Source organism: Sinohyriopsis cumingii, chromosome 5 (assembly GCF_028554795.1).
Source record: "Sinohyriopsis cumingii isolate HCF-2022 chromosome 5, ASM2855479v2, whole genome shotgun sequence".
Lineage (NCBI taxonomy): Eukaryota > Metazoa > Mollusca > Bivalvia > Unionida > Unionidae > Sinohyriopsis > Sinohyriopsis cumingii.
The window spans coordinates 128,851,835-128,870,030 of NC_142965.1; the positions used below are offsets into that span (position 1 = coordinate 128,851,835).

General features: G+C 39.8%; 1 protein-coding gene across 1 annotated transcript in view; it reads left to right on the forward strand.

Moving 5' to 3' along the window:
• Window positions 1-435: 435 nt before the first annotated feature.
• Window positions 436-18,196, forward strand: part of LOC149800215 (uncharacterized) — a 28,363-nt gene continuing 10,602 nt past the window's right edge. The window contains exon 1 of the mRNA XM_089957204.1: window positions 436-544. The gene's annotated coding sequence lies outside the window, so the exon portion shown is untranslated. The remainder of the gene's footprint in view (window positions 545-18,196) is intronic.

Sequence of the window (18,196 nt, forward strand, 5' to 3'; positions counted from 1 at the left end):
CAAGTGCTACATTCATAATTCCATCCATGTATATTGTATTCTTCATTGATGAAAACTGTAAAGGGCTAGTTGCAAGTGCTTAGATCTTCTTGCCTTCTGCGTCATTGTATCTTGCTTTTTGCTAAACGCTGGATTCGTTCTGTAATTTGTCGAATGGCAAATGCTATGTCAGCTTTTACAAGTTTTATATTCTGTTTATAAACTTGCCAAATTACAAATTACACCATTCCAATTCTTGATTTCATTTAGATTTGGCCTTGCAACAATCTAATTTTGTCAGTATTGTCTTTCTTGTCCAACTCGTTTCGCCATCTGTTGTCATAATGGGATACTACAGTATTAGCATGGCATTATGACAACAGATGGCGCTCTAAATTTCCAAGTTTTTGTTTTTCCTCAATAAAATGATGAATACTCCTCACGGGAAGTTAGATTGCTTTACGGCACTAATTTTGTTGTGGCTAGCAGCATATGAAGAGCTTAATAGATCTACGTGTGGAAAGAAAACAACTCGTAATTCTTTCAGTCCCGTCTCATTTTAGGTGTAAGTTAGCGACGAACTTTTAATCGTTCTCTAAAACCATGTGCTTTTTCGAAGCTCTAAGTGATTTATAGCACCTTAAGAAAACAAAAACGCCATCACAACAGCAGGGTGGTCTTTAGTCCCACATGTAAGACTAGTCCTACCTGTAAGACCCGACGCTAATATTTATGTTGTGGCCTCAACAAAATCAAAATGTGCTATGTCTTACATGTAGGACTAATGTAAGACCTGATGGTGATATTTATGTTGTGGGCGTCAAGCACCTAAAACAAAATCAACCTGTGCTATGTCTTACCTGTAGGACTAGGTGGTCTTAGACCAGGTCCATCTTAACTCCGCTGGCCATATGAACCCAAAAATGTAAAGTCAGCGGGCCATACATGCTAATATATGCTGTAATTATAGAACTTATTTTTGTATGAGCGCAGGCCACACAAAAGATTCCCGCGGGCCTGCAGTTGGACCACCTTGCACTACAGTACTGTATTGCCATATCACAGACTCCCCAGTTTTGACGCACTTAAGCATTGGCTTTCATGTTTTCATAAATATACTTCTTTCATATTGATATCTCATTATTTTGGAAATATTACTATTAGTTATTTTAGAAAATTACGGATCAGAAATGACTGATATATTCCTTCGTTTATGCACGAGCTTTCATAAGACGACCCCTGGTCATAAAGATCGTGTAGTACATCACCTATTTTGATACACCTCACAGAAGTCAATCTCTTCCTGTGATACTATTGTACATATGCTCTGGCGAAAATAACATATTTCAGATTAACATCAATGCACATAAAATAAAGATTGGAGCACATCCCCCCCCCCTCCAGCCGTCTATTCATTGATGGATACATATAATTTTCTTTGTAATGAGCCTCTGTACATCTCACTGCCTAAATAAACAGCTTGTAAGGTCAACTGACAGGGGATTGAGGGGGGTGACTAATCACCCCAAGACACACCAAACACTCTTGAAAACACCACAAGACACTTCAGATTATGTTTTAATGTTGAAATTATTTCATTTGAACAGATAATCATTTAATCTTAAAAACCCCAAAATTGAAAATTAAAAATCCAAGAAATGTTTGAGCCAATTACCTAATCACCCACAGGTAATGAAAGAGTTATTGTGCTTCTGATTCTAAGCATTGAGTAAAAGCATTCTGTTATGTATGGATATATAAATACCAAATGCACTGTACAGTCATTGAATACTCATTTTATTTTCGCTTATCAATACGTATCCAGGCCACACCACAAGGAGGTACACTTTCCATGGCCCATTTTTATTTATATTTTTTTGGTTGGGGGGGTGGGTGTCACTTTTTTATATTAGATACACACATATATATTACTTTTTGTCATTGTTTCATTTTTGATGTCATTTAATATTACTGTTATATGCATTTACCATTTGCCATTTAAAGTCCTGCAAAAAGCAATCAGTGCATTTTTGTCCTTTTGTCCAATAGATGCTGTCACTATCGTGATTTGCATGCTGTTCCTTTTGCCTTAATAACAAATGAAAATTTCTTGCGATATTATGAATTTTGAATTTTGTCCATAAAGAATTTTAAAACTAAATATAGAACACTTAGGTTCTAATTATTCAGCATACTGCACTTTGTCACATTAAAGATTATAAAAACAAAATCTTTAAAAGAATTTTTGAAACATTAATTTAGTGACACATGATTCTGACTTATTGTATTGCTCTTTGTCAGTTAAAAGTGGTTTAGTAAGAATTAACTATGATCAGAAAGAGACAGAGAATGCACCAAAACTTGCATATTTCATTAAGTTATTGTAATTATATACATGTATCCTAGGTAGATGAGTGTTTTGGGACAGTCTTATAGTGTTTGGGGACAGTTTTGCGATGTCTTGAGGTCTCTCCTTCAATAATTATCAACACAGTAAAAAACTTGACTGATCCTACTTGATAATTATACTGATCACTCCATTTTTTTGGTTTGATTTTATTTAATTGCCTATATGTATCCTGGGTAGTTGAGGGCATTTTGAGATAGTATTTTACTGTTTTAGGGTAGTCATGGGTTCTTTCATTTGGTGATTAAAAACTCCTGATCTTACATGTTAATTATATAATTTTACTGATCACTATAATTTTTTTTGGTTCGATTCACTATAATTGTATAATTGTATATTGGGTAGGTGAGAGTGTTTTTGTACAGTTTAGTGGTGTTTTGGGTTAGTCTTTGTCTTGGGATCTTTAGTCAGACTAGGAAACAAGAGGCCAAATGTTCATGAACTTGAATAAAGTGTTTAGCCCAGAGTATTACAGTATTGCAGTTCTTAAAATCAGCAGTCAGCAAACAAGTAATTAAAGACACTTAAAGGTATTATATATATCTATTTACTGTTCTTTGATTATTATTTAAATACATTTAATTTCCAGTTTCAAAAAGATGGTTGTGGGAAAAGATTGTTAGACACCATGTAGATTCCAGGCTGTGAAAGATGAGTTACTCTGATACATCATTAATATGGGGAAAATATCTGTAATGGCATATATGTATCTTAATGTAGGGATCATGATATATATGTTGCTTAAAATTCACATGATAGTTGAGAAAGTATGTTAAGAAAACCCAGCAGAGTGAATATTATTAAGTATAGTGTTTACGTGCACATCTCTTGAATTATTTTTTTAGATATTGATAATGCTTGTAAATATTGAAGTAAACAATATTTAAGTTTAGCATTTATAAAAAAAATAAGAAGTGTTACCTATTGTACTGGTTTAAAATTAGGGCAGGTAGGTTTTTTTTATATTTTTAAAACATATATATATATATATATATATATATATATATATATATATATATATATATATATATATATATATATATATATTACATACTAAGCACTACAAGTACTGGGCAAAACCGGCTCAGTTAAATCATCAGATATATTTTGAAAAGTTTGTTTTTACCCTGGGGGGAAAAAGTGCTATAGTCAGCAACAAAAAACTGTGACAGTCAGGCAGCTGCAAGTACACATTTGTTTTTTTTTTATCTAACAATTATGTCCAAAATGAATTGAAGACTAGACTCTAATGTTCATGTCAGAAATTTGCTCTGAATTTTTTGTAGCATGGTTTCTTACACAGATGGTGTCATCTCATACACTGTTGTATTTGGCTCTGATAAGATTTTGTAACCAGAGCATCCTTCTGTTGATTTCTTCATGTAGATTTATTGATGATTTATGTATAAATATGTTTTTGAGAATTACATTATTTAAATTGGTTGTCAATAATGCTTAGGAAGTGGTTTTATTTTGAAACAAAAGTATACCAGTGATATGTTTTAAATGCACATTTAATGTGCTAAGAGATAAAGTAACACAAAGTTTTAAAGTCAACACCTGTCAATTGAAAAAGCTATCAGAACTTACAGAAAACAACATTAACATACTTTACATTTTGACTAGTATGTTTAGATTCAATCTACTGTTTCTTGACAAATATGATAATCATGTCATCTGACTCTTGCATGACATCACAGGATATTTAAGAGGACAACTGGCTAACAGATTGTTTACAGTTATATAGATTCAAAAAAAGAAAGATATTATTTGAGAACATGGGATATGACCATTATTGGAAACACTGATGTTCAAAGATCCAACTGGTGGTGCAGAATAAGTAACTTATGGTCATCCAGTGTATGGTGACAAGCATGTGATAGGTGGTGCTTGACAGTAAAATACTGAAAACTTGGAATACTGCAGTATCATAGCACCAGTGATATCATAGGAAGAATATTAATTATTTGTTTGGTGTTTTTGTTATATTGTTCATTTGAATGTTTTATGCATGTTTATCACATGCACTCTTATGTTTTGAAAAGATAGAAGTGTTTGTAATCCTTTTACATCAGTAATATCTCCATGCAGAACATCCTATGTACCAAATACATTTGTAAATTATGCCTCAAGAACACACTGGCTATATTCATTAGTGACTACTTGAAGAATTATCCCCCAAAACATTTTATTACCCGATTCATATTCATTATATTCGCTTTACATAGGGCCGTTGTTTTGAAGAATCTAATTTTTTGCAGGTGATAAAATAACCTTTTTGCACGTAATATTGGCAGAAACCATGAAAAGGATGATAATTTGTAATTTCTTATGTTTTGACCATCACAAAAATAACATATATATCTGAACCTGAGATGAAATTTAAAATTTGGCCAGTTAAGTTTACCAACTCATGTGGTATTCACCAATTTTATTTGAAATAAATGATAGAACCATCAGCTGGTCTGATTTTGTGACAGTTGTTTTTTCATAGTATCTGATCTTAAAAAATAAAATCTTTCTTGCATTTCATCTCGAAAGTTGAATCTAGTACTTTGTTATAATAATGTACAGTAATTAAGATCATAATACAGTAATGTTAAGGAAATGGATCAAGCAATTAATCATTTTGCTCATATAGTATTGATTAATTAATTTATCAACTTGTGTTACGCTTAAAATCCTGGAGTGCATTTTATGCAGTTTATTCTTTGGAGACATCACATATTAGAAGTGACTTGGCCACACCAAACTAAGGTCACTGTAGCCTGCTTGTCATGCTTTAGTACATTTGTATGTATATTCAACCTTTTTGATCATTGCACCTTGTTTCACCTTTAGTTTTTAAAATGTAATGAACACGATTAACTAAACTAAACAGACTTAATTAACATTTCAGCCCTCATTTTAAGTCAGTGTTTCCCTTTATGCACATTTGTCAGTGACGCACGCTGGAGAAAATTAACGCACACATTTTGTTGCCATGCGTTTTTTTTTTTTTGACGCAAGGGATTCGCATAATGCAATCAGGATTTTTTATTTAATATCCAATGCGTTGGACGAATGGGCAGTGGCAGATGCTTTATCTGCTCGGGAAATGGACGCACCCGCCCATCCATGAGTCTCCTGCTGCCTTGCAGGTCAGCTTTGGGTAGCCAAAGGCTAAGGGAGTAAACCCTAAAAGAAAATCCAGAGTGGAAACCCTAAGGCAGCTGTATGATGTACTACATCCCCTTCTGGCAACTCCTTGGTCTGGAGAGGGATAGGCTCCGCCAGACGACTTTTGCCCAAGACACACTGATAATGCTGGACAAATCTGAGCTTACAATACCGGATCGGTCGTCGCCCGGGTCAACAAGGACCGTGCCTGCCGTTGTCCACCAGGACGGAGGTGACAAGTGTGCTACTGGTACTATGCATACAGTCAGAGCGAGAGACAACATTGCCATCGCCACCTGGAACATTAGAACTCTGGCGCAAACTGGAAGACTAAAAGAGTTGACACATGAGCTGGAACACTACACATGGCACATTCTGGGACTCTGTGAAGTTAGATGGAAATCCCTAGAAGAACACCAAACCGAAGATGGGCATATAATATACTATAGTGGAGAGTGTGACAAGTCCATAAATGGAGTAGGCTTCCTTGTAAACAAAGCCATCAAGGGATCTGTGCTTGAATGCTACCCCATAGCTAGCAGAATCATTTCCATTCATCTGAAAGCATCTCCCTTTAACATCACAATTATCCAAGTCTATGCTCCAACTACCGATCATGATGATGAAGAAATAGAGGAGTTTTACAACAAACTACAGGGTATTCTAAACATGGTCAGTAAGAAAGATATCCTCATTGTCCAAGGAGACTGGAATGCCAAAGTTGGCAAAGATGCTCGAAAAGACTGGGAAGTACATTGTGGACCTTCTTGCAATGAGCTTACCAACGAAAAAGGGAGACGGCTGCTGGAGTTCGCAAGCTACAACAACTTGGTACTAGCCAACACCCTGGGACAACATAAAGCTTCACGATGCTGGACATGGCACTCACCAAATGGAACCCATCACAACCAGATCGACTACATACTGGTTCAAAACCGTTACCGATCTGGCATCAATAGAGCAAAAACAAGGACATTCCCAGGTGCTGATGTTGGGAGTGATCACGACCTCTTGATTATGAACTTCCGAGTGAGGCTGAAGAAAATTAACAAGCCAAAGAACATCAGGCTCAAATTCAACCTTGAACAACTGAAGGACCCTAAAATCTGCAAGTCATTCCAAGCCAAAATTGGAGGAAAATTTGCTCCACTCCTTGTGATGGATGGTGATGTCAATGAGATGACAGACACCTTCGACACAGTCATGACAGCAGCTGCCAAGGACATCACTGGCCTCCATCGCCCGAAGAAAAAACCCTGGGTTACAGAAGAGATTCTGAGGTTGTATGATGCCTGAAGAGAACTAAAAAACACCAGACACACAACAGGGGCATTGAAGTACCGAGAAATAAACAAGAATATCAGAAAAAACTTGAGCAAAGCAAAATAAAATTGGATTGGACAACAGTGCACAGAAATGGAGAACAGTCTGATAAAGAAAAACAGCAAAAAGGCATTCCAAATTGTGAAAGACCTCACCAGACAGAAACAACCAAGAGTCAGTACCATTCAAGACAAAAATGGAAAATGCCTCACAGAAGCGAGTGACATTGCAGAAAGACGGACTGAGTATTACAGAGAACTCTACAACCATCAGTCCACAGGAAACCCAGAGGTGCTTGAAGTTCCAAACTCCTCAAATGATGATGACTTCCCCATTCTCAAAGAAGAGGTGGAGTCAGCAATAAGAGCACTGAAGAATGGGAAGGCAGCTGGAGTAGACAACATCCCAGCTGAACTTATCAAGAATGGGGGAGAATCAGTGAAAGAGCTACTTACAAAAATCTGCAACAAGATCTGGCAGACAGGTGAATGGCCAACACAATGGACCCAGTCACTGATTATAACACTTCCCAAAAAAGGCAATCTCCAGCTGTGCCAAAATTACAGAACTATCAGTTTGATCAGCCATGCTAGTAAGGTAATGCTGAAGATCATCTTGAACAGACTGAAACCACAAGCGGAAGAAATAATCGCTGAAGAACAGGCCGGGTTCCGGAGTGGAAGAAGCACAACAGAACAAATATTCAATCTCAGGGTTCTGTGCGAAAAGTACTCGCAACACCAACAAGACATCTATCATGTGTTCATAGATTTCAAAAAGGCCTTTGACAGAGTGTGGCATGAGGCATTGTGGGCCACAATGAAGAAGTATAACATGGGTCAAAAGTTAACCAATACCATCAAGCAGCTGTACGCCAAGGCTACCAATGCAGTAATTGCCCAAGGTGCTGTGGGAGACTGGTTCCAGACAACAGTGGGAGTGCGTCAAGGCTGTCTCCTGTCACCCACGCTTTTCAACATCTACTTAGAGCGCATCATGAGTGAACCCTGGAAAACCACTGTGGGACAGTCAGCATTGGAAGGCGTAACATCACCAACCTCCGCTTTGCAGACGACATTGATGGGCTGGCAGGCAGTGAAGACGAGCTAGCCACCTTAGTGAAGAACCTGGATGAAACATCTTCCAGATTTGACATGGAGATAAGCACTGAGAAGACAAAACTGATGACAAATAGTGGCAAACAAATCTCAGCCAAGATTAAAGTCAGAGGACATGAACTGGAAACAGTGAGCCAGTTCAAATATCTTGGTTCCATAATCACTGAAGAGGGATCAAGAGCAGAAATTTTGTCAAGAGCAGCACAAACAATGGCAGCTATGTCAAAGCTAGCAGCAGGGGGGGCGAATCCGACATTTTGTCCAATCGTTATTTGGCTTAATTGATACTTTCTGCACTCAGCGGATCCGGTGTCGTCAGCGCCTGGTAAAAAAAAAACGACGTCGTCGTCGTTGTCATCGTCGAGGGGCCAAATCGACAATTGTTCGGAACGTCATTTGGTTTAATTAACACCTTCTGCGCGTCGATCCCCAGCGTCGTCAGTGTCCGGTAAGCACAGCGACGACCGCGTCGATGTCATCGCCCCCCCTGCTGCTATGATCTTACAAACAGAGTGATCACTAACTCCTCCTCTTGCAGATCAATTAGGTTATTTGACTGATCGGTAATTCTAAAATTAATTCTCGTTAAAAACCGATTATGGCATCGCATATAGATCGGATTAATCAGACTCTCAACGATTAAAAATCCCGGAGGGGCTGTTGGTGAAAATGAATAAAGGATATACCCCTGTTGAGCCTGATTTGATTGCTTGGTATCCACCTGGTAACTCCCTTCGATAACATCACACACTAGATTAATCGCTATCACCGATGCAATATTTACGTTGTATGGAGCAATATGCCTACCACCATCTCCGTTATCGTGTTTGAGGATATAAGTTGATGGACCGAGAAAATCATTAAGAGACTTTCTTAGTTCTGGCGCATTGTATCCTGGAAACTTGAAATCGGGTAAATCGGCTTCTGCGATATTATACTCGGTTAGGAATCGTTGTTTATTATCATTGCTGTTAGCGTATATTATCTCAACGATTCGTTCATTAATATATTCCATGTCTGATATAAGTTGATTTAACACCTCAACGTGTTTTCGTTCTTTTGTTTCCCGTAGCTGTTCTAGTTGTAATTGGTAATAATGATTAATCTCGGCAAACATATCAGTGATATTCCTTAAACTAATTACGAATGTGGTGCGCAATTCAGGAGTTTCCCCATACTGAAAATACCATTGCATGTTATTCCTGTCTTGAAATGCAAATATGCTGGGTAATAACGCGTTTTTCATAGTAGACAATTTATTTCGATAACTGGGATTAATCTCATTATACGATTGCTTGTCCGCGTGGATTTCATGAGGTGGATTCTCAGGCCATCCTAGTATGGTTCTTATTGAACTGTTATAGATATCAACCATATACCCCGGTGTGCTTATTTCAATCGTCGACGATAACGTCGGTTCATGAACCGTAATAGCGATTTTTGATTCCTTTCCTGTGATCGATTTTATCCTGCGTTGAAATTCTTTATTGATTTGTTCTATTTGGTATGACCCAGTTGGTATTGTAACCTCCTCCCAGTCTGGGGTCCCATCGGGTTTATTTGTCCGTGCAAAAACCAGCGAGTTATTAGGTTGTTGTCCGTTAAATGCTTTCGCTCGGATATTAGGCCAACTGTGATATATTCGCAATTTTGCCAGCGCTATTTCCTTCACTGGAACCGGTGATGGAAAGTTCACACTGAATTCGGGTTTCGTTGACGTTATCGATATCATATTTGTTTGTACCGGAGTGGTGTTCTCCGCGATCCGTTGAAGCAACTGAAACCCTTCGGGGTTCAGCGACATTATTATTATTCGTTGTTTTTAGTGTCTAATTTCAACAACCAGGTGGTTCCGGCTTCCAGTTAAAAATCCTCGATTTTTGACATCGCGGAGCTATACAACTGGACCATCGTGGAGAATTCAACATCGGATATGAACAAATTATCAATCGATAACGAGATCAACCCGGATAATTTCGAGTACGCGTCGGATACTATTTGATGTTTTACTGTATACTCGTCGAGTTTTTTCTGAAAACACGATGATATCTTTTTAGTGATTGCGTTGGCGACTCCAGCAATTGTTGTCATCGCGGAGATAGCGATTGGAACAGCGATCGGGGCTATCGTGGTTACCGTGGATAAAATAACACCGGTACCGGCTACTATACCCGACACCGAGTACACGACCGCGTCGATGGTGGTTATTTTTCTGCGGTATTTTTTTATTTTTGCGCGGTATTGTTCGGAAAGCGTTTTCAAATTCGCGGAGAATTCTTTTGCGGTATCGAATCGATATTGATGTGACGTCGGTGATACCTCTGATTCAATTACCCTGGTGGTCATTTTTATTTTAAAAGAGCTAGTGTTTTTAAATACTTAGATTCGCTACAAATTCCACATACCATGTAATGTTCGCCCTGGCTAAATTTCCATCAACGGCATAAATTGTAAACTGTTCAGTTGCGTTCCTGTCCATAATTGTTGATATTGTATTGTTAGACCCGGATGAACTCGGCGATAATATATTAAACTGCATTATTGAAACCAGTGTCAATCGATAAATGCCCTTAACAGTTGCGGTGATATTTACTGTATTCTGTGTAGGAGTCATATCGAATGATCCATGCCGAATCGTGTATACTGTGTTGATGGTGTTCTCATGAGGGATTTTTATTTTTTCGAATTGCTCTACTACTCTCGGTAGTCCGTCTTTAATCGCTTCAACATCAGTTCCGATTATTTCTATTCTCCGCAAATTCGCGTCTGTATTAATCTTGTTCGCTGCAACATTAGTTTTGATTGTTTCTATTTCCCGTGTATTCTCGGTTATACTTTTTTTGTTCGCTGCAACATCAAGTTTGATTGTTCCTATTTCATATGTATGCACGTCTATACCTTTTTTGTTCGCTGCAACATCAGTTTTGATTATTCCTATTCCCCGCCAATACGCGTCTATATTCCCTTTGTTCGCTTCAACATCAGTTTTGATTGTTCCTATTTCCTGTGTATGCGCGTCTATATTCCCTTTGTTCACTTCAATATCAGCTCTGATTGTCATTATGTTCCGTGTATGCGCGTCTATATTATTTATGATCGTTGTAACATCAGTTTTAATTGTTTCTATTTTCCGTCCATGCGAGTCTACATTATTTATGATCGTTGCAACATTAGCGCCGATTATTCCTATTTCCCGTTCATGCACGTCTACATTCCCTTTGCTCGTTGCAACATTAGTTTTGATTGTTTCTATTTCCTGTCTATACGCAGTGATATCATTTATAGTTATTGTAATCTCATCCGGTTTGATATTTTTTTTACCAAGGAATCTATCAACGGCGCTATCAACCCTGTTAAAATTTTTCCGTAACGAGGTCAATTGGCCCGACAGCGTTGTAAACTCCGAAATAGTATTTTTTATTGTTGCAAGATTCGGTTCGGTTACCGTCGGGGTCCCGAAAAAACTAGCGGTAGTGAGTTGTATATCGGTGATAGATTTTTTCACCTCGGTGGTAGATTTTTTCACACGCGCGTCAAGTTCGATCATTGATTCATCCAACCTTATAATACCGCTCTGGGCTAACATTACCGCCGATATATGTTCACCCGGTTTGAGTCGTCCGTCGCCGGTATACAACGCGATAGTGCCCTCGGCGGCATCACGCCGTCGTATTAAAACGTCATTCAGCGACACATTACCGGATTTCAATTTACCCTGGCGGTCTTGAAATACAACTATTTCGCCCGGGTCAACACTTGTTAGATTCAACGTATCAGCGATTTCATTCTCGATTAGTTTTTCTATGTCATCCGTGGCGGGCGTTTCCGTGGACTCTTTCAGCGCCGAAACCGGTCGTCCCCAAATATCAATCATCGTTATTGTAAAAAAAAACGGCGTTTCTAATTAACCCGCCGGGCCTCTACGACCCCACTAGTGTATTCGTTTACAACCACATGAGGTGGTTTCCGCGATGATGAAATCGCCGCGAGTACGTTCAATACCTCACGGCCGCATATCGGTGGGTCACCTAATCGCTGTGTTGGCAGAGTGGAATAAAAAGCCCGGGCTGAACACGCCCGGATATACCGCATGAACTCTTTCGGCGGAGCTAACCCGTATGAATCAAAATAGACGATCGCACGCGGATCAATCGCGTACGCAACCCAATGAGTTCCCGCTCCGGAGGACCCATCGAGGTTAATTATGCCGGTTTCAATATTTCTTGGTGCCGCCAGTAATTGATCCCTCATAAAAACACCTCTAAAGTTTTTTATTGCTAGCGCGTTTGCGGCGTCTATTAAATCAAAATTAGACATGGGAGTTATTGACTCCTGAGTCAATAAACGGTTCCCGGTAGTCTTAGACCCTTTCCCGAGTACCATGAATACGGGGTTCCCGGTAGTCTTAGACCCTTTCCGGCCACGGATCGTTTTTTTTTATAGCCTTTCCCGGTTACCTTCTTCAATGCCATCCCCACCGCGGTACCAACGGCTCCTAACGCCGCCGCCTTCGCCACTGCTGGTGCGGCCGCGGAAATCAATGCCGGAATCGCGGCTAACAGCGGAAATATCCCACCGGTCTTTTCCATGTCTTTGATCGCTGCGGCTGAAAAATCTATTTGAACACCCTTTTTATTCTTCATCGCATTATTGAAATGTTTTATTTGACGCGCCGTCAACGATATCTTATGATTACCACCTGCCATCTGTGACGGCTTCAGCGTTATTGTGGTTCCGCATTGTTTAGCCGACTTTGATCGTAATTTCTTGACTTGACCATCAGTCAACTCTACACTGACGACACTATATGACATTTATTGTAAACGCGTTTTGTGCTTTCAATTACATGTTTTCCACTGGCGCATCAACGATTCTCATTCGTCCACCAACGCCTTCTAGCAGCATTGATTTATCGCTGAGAATGACAGCAACCGCTCTATAATTGGCACCAGCCGGGGCTATACGAGCTCGGAAGTGTATATCAACGACGGATTGTCTCGTTAAATCAAGATGTTCCAACGAAAAATAATAAATCGGATACAGCTTTTTAAAATCAAATTGTGATATTTGCAAACCAGTGTCGACGTTTTGATCACGACCCATATATGACAGCAATCGATGATACACACGTGCGATATGGTTGTCGCCGTAATTAAGCTGTATATCCTCGGATGGTTCCTGTTGTCCGTTTATTCTCAGCGAAACATCCCTGACTCCTAATTGATCAAATATCATATGGCTGTGTTCTTGACTGCCCAATCGTTCCCTATTCTGTAGCGCTATGAATATATGACGCGGGGCTGAAACACCCTGTTTTGATGCCAGGTGCCATGTAAACGTATCGGCGACGTTATCCTCTTTAGCATCAGTTGTTACCGCTAGCCAACTCAACAACGATTTCCCCCCCGTTCCATAAATGCTAACAATCGTGCTTCCGTGGTAACTGATGGAGTCAGCACCGGCATCCACAATGCCATTTTAGTTAAAACGACTTTACCGGCAGCGACGCCAGCAGCATGCCATATTGCATTGTTGTCATCGCCCCTTCGCGTTAGCGCGATTGTATGCTTAGCCCCATAGATAACCTTCCTGACATTTCTGCAGAATCCAAATATGTGATGGAGTGGAATCGCGCATGAAAACTGTCGGCGTGGTCTTTGCAACATTGTTACTCGTGCTGCGAATCACATATTGTAATTATCGTTAAGACTTTTTATAACAGTGAAATTAGCGCCTGGTCTTGCTCTGCGGTCTGGGTTATTTGCTTCAGCCTGTGGGTTAGTTGCGGTATCTCCTTCCACCAGCACGTTGATGTACTGAAGATGATCAGCGTTATCGGTGGAGTCCTTCGCAAACATCATAGATGGGCCCGCCGATCTTGTATAATCATCCGAGTATCTCGCTAACCCAATTATCGTCGTTGCAACATCAACCTCGCGTTCTATTGATTCAATTTCTCGCCCGTCAATAAGATATCTGGCGCTCTCAAATAACGCCATGATACCGTTGTTGACAAAGCCAACTCGAACACGATTGTCATCTGCGTATGGCGCATTATCGGCAGCATTTGTCACGAGTTCTCCCTCGATTTCGATAAACGCTTCACACGGCAAAAAGTATTTACTGGTATCTTGGACTTGAAGTTCAATTCGCGATCGTAGGTCAGGTTGTGCTGCATAATAAGAATAATATTGATAATCACGGACAGAATCATCCCTGCGCACTGGGGCGTCCATATCAAACGCGGGATTAGCGGTACGCGCAAACATTTTATTATTTATCATGTTGATGTTTTCAATTGCGATTTTTTCGTCGTAAATTCTTTGAATTCTGTTTAAGACCACTCCCCCGCTATTGTGTTCATGGGCGCGTTGGTGGACGACTGAGCCGCCAACGACTCTAATTTTTCTTCCACGGCGTTATTTATTACTTTACTGACATTTGCAGGCATCACCGTCGTTGATGGCATCACCGGCGGTTTTTGTTTTTTTCTCCTCACCAACGACATTAGTTTGTCCTTTGCTGCAGAAAGCGCCTTTCCGGCAACATCTCCAATAGCGCTGATTCCCTTATCACGAATAACATCAATAGCCTTCATTCCTAATTGTTTGGCTAACGGCGCTACTTTTGGAGCCATTCTTGTAAATAACCCCGCAATGGTGCTACCGAGACCATCTCCATAGTACGCGCGGTAAACAGGCAATCGCGAGTTTACCACGTAGACGAGTACTGGTTTATCGTGGTTGTAGTGTATGATCATCTTTATTATAAAAACACCGGTTTTTCAATTAGTGATTGTGATCACCAGTGATTGATCACCCTCCCCCACCGCCGTGTGGAAAACCGGAATAAATTTTATCAAAATTTCCTCGGGTTTTTACCCTCGATAAAAATCCGGTTTTTTTCCGGTTTTTTCTTGATTTCTAGTCATTTTTGGTCGTTTTTTGTTGCTTATAGTCGTTTTTTTTCGATTTTTCAGCAAAAACATCGATTTTCTCTAAATGATTTCCTGGGGTTTTTGCCCTCAAAAAATGGCCAAAAACGGTCAAAAAATAGCAAAAAACGGTCAAAAAATGGCAAAAAACGGTCAAGAAATGGCAAAAAACGGCCAGAATTAACAAAAACGATAATTTTTTTAATCATTCACGAGTTCGTCTATGAACGTTCGATACGCACCAATGTCCATGATACCGCCCGTAAATAAACGCTTGCAAATATCAGCTGCCTCATTGATTATTTCCGGAGAGTTATTTCCGGCTCGTTTTCCTCCGATTAGTACCTCTAGCCGTGATATATCACTGAGAACACTGTTAGGACAGGTAACGCCGTAGGATTCTTTACCAACAGAGTATCCTTTTCCTTTTTTTAGTTTTACCCTTTTTTCAACTTCCTTGTGGAATGCGTCGTAATCGGGATCACCACGATGTGGTAATGCATTCTCGTGTTTACTCGCTAAATACACCATTCTTGTCCAATCCTTTAACGTCTTTATATTTTTCTTGTAACCGCTATTGATATGCTCCTTATCTCGTACGCTCTTAGCAAAATTAGAGGCGGTAAAATCAATTAATTCTTCCCCGCTGCTGAAGCCTCTAATTTGATCTATTGTGCTCTTCTTGAGTACATTACGGGGTATATTCCCCCTTTTATCTTTTTCTTCCGGTATTTCTTCCGGTATTTCTTCCGGTATTTCTTCTTCTGGTTCTCTTGCGGTAGCACCTGGTTCCTCTTCGTCGGCCATTGTAACATAAGGTTCTTGTGGGTCCATTATAGCGAGTGGTGGTGACCTCCGTGTTGTAGCAGCCGCTATTTTTGCAGGGAGTGTTTCTAAAGACCTTTTTGTTTGTTCGGTCTGAGCCGCTATCTTTTCAAGCGCATCGAGGACGGGTACAGTTGCCGCCGTAACATCTTTGGTCGCTTTAGTTACCGGGGCAAAGAGTTGTTCGCTTCCAACAGTAAAATCGGTTTGTAGTTGCTGCCGCGTTTGAAGTTGTTCTCGGACCCTGTCTCGTAACGGTATGAACTTTTTAAGCGCTGCTAGCCGCTCTCTGGCTAGCCGAGTAGTAAGTGATTCGCCTACCATTATTGCAATTGCGAAGCAATTTCTAATTTCCCGCCGGAGTTTTCGTCTATAATCCTTCTAATGTTTTTGATCTTGCTAGAAATCTCCCGGCGTCGTTCATAAACACGTCCGAGTTTTTTTCGTATTATTTCAACGGCAGTAAATAGTCCAATGAATGCATTTGCGTCATTGTGGTACAAGTTTTCATTAATCGTATGTTGTAATCGTTTTATAAAAAAGTACTCGCGGGCCAGGGTGAAACGCCCCCGTTTCGATTGTTCGTTAATAATCTCATAATCGGATAATATTTTTTCACTGTCGAGACCATCAGATAATTCAATTCCTTGATTTTTTAATTTTGAAATCTCGGCTAATATATTATTGATGTCTTCGATATTCATTATTCCTATAAAACATCTTGTTTTTAAATAAAAAAAAAATGAACCCCCGCGTATCAATCCCGAGGTGTTTAATAATTCGTTTTCTTCCGGAACAGACGTGACCTTGTCACGGCGACTTCGTATCTATATACGAAAATCGAATTCTGTGTCCGGTCCTTTTTGAGATCGCTGTTTGATATACTCGTTCTGCAACAAATCGTATTGAGGCCCTACAAATGTCGAAATATTTTCCTGCCTCATTCATCGACTGAAATGTTTTTTCTGCGTGAGTTGTTGTATCAAACGATTTAACACCCCTTGCTTGCTTTGAAAACTTACCAGTTTGGCCTTTTTTATTATTCTCACTCTGAGAGATAGCTTGCAGGTTTGCAAGAGAATTATTTAGGCAATCAGAATCAATGTGATCAATAACGAAACCATCCTCGATTGGCCCCTTAAACGCTTCATATACCACCCTGTGAACAAGATACTTCTTCTTTCCGGCGCCAAACATTAAATACCCGTGATTGTTTTTCCATCCAACCGGCTTCTTCAGTTTGCGGTTTCTAACAATGCCGTCGCGAGATGCCTCGTAATTGACGAGCAGGGGATGCGGCTGAAATTCTTGGTCCATTTTGTATAATAATACTACTTGTCTAATTCATTATTTGGTTTAATTATAAATCTTTCAATGTAGTCCTGGGGGGTTTTGATGACGAAGTCGGCGGTGGGGTCAATGACGGCGTTTTTAATTCGCTTGTCGTAATAACGTTTTAACTCTCTGTATCGCTTTCCGCCACAATTAATACACAACTGCGATTTTCCTCTTACACCGACGTGGCAAACCAAGCACGGAAGGGGGCCAAGAGAACCATTACGAACGCTTTGTAAATGGTACCCGCAGAATTCACCTCTACATGATTTATTGCACGGGGTTGTCGACCCAATCATCAACCATTTGCAGTGATTCATTATACTATATTCTTTCATTTAAATACTTGTTTTAATTATATGGATGAGTTCGAGAGATTAGCAGCAATTAAGCCCTGGAAAAATATTAAGTTCAATCTCGATAGAGTCCTCAAGGACACACCAAAAGCGTTAATAAACGATAGAACCCTGTTGAGTAAAATATGCGATTGTATCAATGAATTCAAGCGTGATGGTGCATCTCATAGTTGGTCAACATTTCGAATTGATGGCGTTGTTGATGCTACCATGAACGACAACCGCGCAGCAACGATAATATCACAACTTGACGGTAAAAAGTATTTCTTCAGAGTAAAATTCATTGTCCGGGTGGAATCAGGTAATTGGATCATACGTGATAAATTTGAACCAGTTCTCAGCGACAAGAAAACAGTCATTGTTAGCCGCGACTCCAAGCCGGGGCTGTTAACCGGAATTGACAGACCATACTATGAACAAGCGTATCCTGAAACAGCAGTTGTTTATGGAATATACCCGTTAAATAAGAAACCTGATATCGGAAAACTAGCGCCGATGAAACAGTCAACTGGGATAAATTGTGTAGCAGAACGAGTAATAGAGCATTTTACAAATGCGTGTCGAGGAAACAAATTGACTGATTTACGACGTAGCAAAATCAACCAGTGGGAGGAGACAGTGCGCGAGCGAGGAGCAACCATCAGCGACATAGCGAGATTAGAAACATCGCTGAGATTTCCAATAACCGTTACAACAATAACCGGTGAAGTATTATACGAATCAAAGTACAAATCAAATGGGGCCCCAATCAAAATTATTG